This window comes from Formica exsecta, unplaced genomic scaffold, assembly GCF_003651465.1.
Source record: "Formica exsecta isolate Colony F162 unplaced genomic scaffold, ASM365146v1 scaffold1172, whole genome shotgun sequence".
In the NCBI taxonomy this organism is placed as follows: domain Eukaryota; kingdom Metazoa; phylum Arthropoda; class Insecta; order Hymenoptera; family Formicidae; genus Formica; species Formica exsecta.
The window spans coordinates 23,306-27,708 of record NW_021848513.1 but is presented as its reverse complement, the minus strand read 5'-3'; the positions used below and the strand labels follow the sequence as shown (position 1 = coordinate 27,708).

At 32.0% G+C, this 4,403-nt stretch overlaps 1 pseudogene; it reads left to right on the top strand.

Moving 5' to 3' along the window:
* Positions 1-2,815: 2,815 nt before the first annotated feature.
* On the top strand, positions 2,816-4,101 carry LOC115240768 (annotated as a pseudogene).
* The last annotated feature ends 302 nt before the right edge of the window (positions 4,102-4,403 follow it).

The window sequence follows — 4,403 nt, the reverse complement described above, 5'->3', positions numbered from 1 at the left end:
AAGAAATCCGGCCGAAAGTTGCATCTAAATCCCAGCACTGCAATAAAAGATAGGAGATTCCATTTAAAAAAACAATGGTGATCTTCATAATTTGAACAGATCACGAAAAAAAAATTTTTTTTACATGCACGTTATTGCAGACTGAAAACTGTGCCAACTTCTTTTATTAAACTATCTTAGTAGTGTTAATATGCGGGTTCTAACTCAGGTCCTCTGAGGGGTGGTGAGGGACGGGGAGGGTCCCGCGTGAGCGAGGGGGCATGACGTCACGCGGACGGAGGGGGATTTACGTGGCGCGGGGGAATGACGTCACGCGGGCGGGGGAGCTTATCGCGGGAGCATAAACAGCGCGGTGTATTACAAAGGGCGTGTGCCGATGTCGGGCTGCTCGAATTTATAAACATTATAACAAATATCGTCTCACACTGCACTATTGCACATGCGGCATTATTGAATTTTGTAGAAAGATGATAAGGCTAGCGCCGATGTCCGGCTGCTATAATTTATTACAAACAAAATAGAACCATCGCGGTAGTCTCTTCATTTTTTCCAGGAGAAGCCGCTCGCGCACTATTGCGCGTGACATTAGAATTAGATGATAAGGCGAGCGCCGATGTCCTGCCGCTCGAATTTATAAGCCGATGTCCGGCTGCTATAATTTATTATAAACAAGATAGAACCATCGCGGTACCATAACGCGATAGATGAAAAATATATAATGAAGAACGAAGGGTGTCAAAAGTGCATAACGGAAAATTTTGGTCGCGCGAAGAGAAGTCAAGTGCTTTTCCTTCGCCCGTGCTCTCCGACACACTTGAACGCGCCAGTAATAAACATTGCCGCAGCAGATCTGGTTTTTTCCGATGCGATAGGATAGTATCGTCTGAGTTACCAGAGCGAACGTTTGACAATCCAACAAGTTAGTGTTTAAAGTGATCAAAAAATTTTTTAAAATGCCATCGGACCCTGCGATAGTTGCTACCACGTACCACTGCAGTCATCAATTGCATCGATTGTAACAAATTCCTAGTAGACACGCATTTGAGAGATATGTTATTTGATATGCTATATAAACTTATATGCTATAAACATATATATATATATATACACATACATACATATATACATACATACATATACATATATATACAGGGTGTCCCACCAAAAGTGGCTACCCCCTTTTATCTTTTAAACTAAAAGAGATAGACCATAACAAATATATGTATATCAAATTAAATGGTTCAAACTGAACTCTATTGTAAGCATAATAGTTGCTTTCAAAATCTATCTGTGTTAACGAACGAAGAAGTATGCATAATTTTTTTATAATAATGTGAATATTTCGATATGATAAAAGTTGTAGCACTGTTTGAAACGAATACAATGATGTATGCTATAATGTAAGTATTTTACGTATTATACGAGTTTTATCGACTTGAAATATCGCGGGGGACCTTTTCACTTTCTGCCCTGCGTTATGGCCAACTTCTGACTCGTGCACGGTGTGCATGAAAACTTGGGTTACGTTCGACGGATTGACTTCAAATTTTACATGCGAGTTTCTAATAAGATTCTGCATCTGCCAACGAAGCCTTTTTTAAATCCGATCCTCTATTTTTTTGTTATAAAAAAAAAGATGGACTTTTTTTCAAAAGAACTGAAACTTTTTTCAACACGCTGCCATTTTCTTATTTTTTAAAATTTTGAAAAAATGTTTGGATAGCAGATAGCTATTACAATGTTTAATAAGAAAAAACTTTGATTTTTTTATTTCAGATATGATCTACGAATGTTTTCATGCACACCGTGCAGCCTCCTAAAATTTAGAGGAGCTCCGCAAATATTCTCATAACTTCTAAAAAAATTTTTTTTTAAACTGAAAATGTTTATTTAGGTAGTTAATAATATTGTTTTAATATCGTTAAAAATTAAAAATTCTTATCAGGTCGTTGCGCTGCAAAAAATCTAGAAAATGTACCCATTTTTCGAGGTTTCAAACGGGTATGCCTCCTTAAGACCAGAACAATTAAAATTGATTGCATAGTTCTTGAGATATTAATAACTATTAACAGTAATGTGTGCCGCTTTGTATATTTAAGTATATACATGCATAGGTATATGTGTATATGTATATATTTTTTATAGTATAATATTTAATATTAATCAATTAATAAAAATATCAAGAAAAATAACCTTTTATATATCACTTATGTTTAAAAACGATTTTACCCAGACAATTTTTAATTATATTTACATTTTACATTATCATACCTTTGAAGTACGAGATTACTTCAGAGAAGGCGGCTTGAAATGCAGAAGACTGAAAATCAACATCCAAATGCATAACTTCATGTTGAATTTGGACCACGAACAAATCTATCATCCGAGTCTCAGGAAGAGCCTAGAGAGAAAATTTTAATGTGGTTAAACCGATGTAAACTTGCAGAAAAAACTCGCATTTACAATACGTATAGATCACATTGCGCTGCCTTCTAATGATAAAAGAATTACATTTTTGAAAATATAATAAGATATTATAAAAATAATGTGCGTTATTTAATATTACAATAATTATTTTCTTAAAAGGATTTAGAAAAATTTCTTTTTTATTACAGACTTTATTTTTATATTATTTTAATTTAAATCTACATAACATAAATGCCAGCTTTAGCTCATAATTATATTATATTTCAAATTTTATAAAAATATAAGAATATCGAGTATATGCAATCAATATTCTAATTTCATGGAATAAAAAGAGTTTAGAGATACTAAAAATATTTTGCATTGTTGCTATACGTCAATAAGTATTTAGTGATTTATTACAATATTTGAGAGATAGTCGAAAATTGCAACGCTTTGCGTCTGCAAGATTTGTTCGCCTTGTGCGAAGATGTTGCGCGAGGCTGTTGCTACCTGGAAAATCTGCGTTTCGTTCATAGAGATCTCGCGTGTCGAAATTGCTTAGTATCTGCGAGAGGTCGCGAAAACCGTGTCGTCAAAATCGGCGATTTTGGATTAGCTAGAGATATTTACAAGGATGACTATTATCGCATGGTAAATATAATTATTGCAAAAAAATAAAATTTTTTAGAAATGTTTGTGTGTTTTTTTTTGTCATAATGATATAGTATATTTTTATATATATTTTGAATAGAACTTAAAAAAATAGATTATTTCTATTTATATAAAGCAAAAGATAAGTAAACGTATTTCGTTTTAGCACAAAAATTCTAAAAATGGGCAACTTGAATCAGAAGATTAATTTCGTTAAAATTACATGTTTTAGAAAGGGCAAGCTTTTCTTCCTGTTCGCTGGATGGCACCGGAATCTTTGGTGGTCGGAATATTTACTTCCCAGAGCGACGTTTGGTCATTCAGGGTTCTAATGTGGGAAATTACATCGTTGGGTGAGCATCCCTACATTGGCAGGACTAATCTGGAAGTAATAGATTATGTACGCGCTGGAGGCAAATTACCGATGCCTCTTAATTGTCCATTGACTTTGTACGAATTGATTCTGTGCTGCTGGAGTGCAGCAAAAGATAGACCAAACTTCAAACTTTGTCTCCAAAATATTATAGCTCTAAGAAATAATATAGAAGATATTTTACTAAGTCCAGCGAATATTATCTAGCCAATGATACTAAATTAATGACGTTATTTTCCAAATGATCAAATGCAAAGTTCTATATAAGAAAAATAATTTTAAATATCTAATATTCTACCATTTTCAAGTTTAATCTTAATATGTTAAATTTATCGATAGAAAGAAGAAAGACATTTTTTCTTACTTTGCGAAAAATTTTGATGGTTGAAAGACATAACACTTGCTTTTATAACTGTAAATAATATAGCTGACATTAGTATTTTCGAGTAACTGAAACGAAACCTAATGGATCTGATTACTATAATTATCTATATGTGATCTGATTACTATAATTATCTACATTTGATTACTATAATTATCTATAATTATCTACTATATATAGGTAGATTGCTACAATAGTTTTGGGAATAATGTGTGTTTCATATTATATTAGCACTCTGTTTTATATTCCTATATTTTTTCTTACTTGAATGTTTAAATATAATATACATTTTTAAAAATTGTTTGGAATTCTTTATATCTTTTTTGTTCTTTCATTCAAAATCTGGATGTACGATTTAATTTATTTCAAGTGTAGAAATATTTAAAAAAATGCAATTTAAAAAGAGAATATAGCAAATCAAATCAAATTTATTGTAAAGAAAAGATCACTCTCTTAAACACAATCAAATTCCAATTAAACTCGATCAGCGATAGATTCAACTGACAAGATTGAATTGTCAAATTTATATCGTTCCTAATCTTTTTAACAAAAGGAGATTGTATAAAATAGTTTTTTTTTTATTTCTTACAA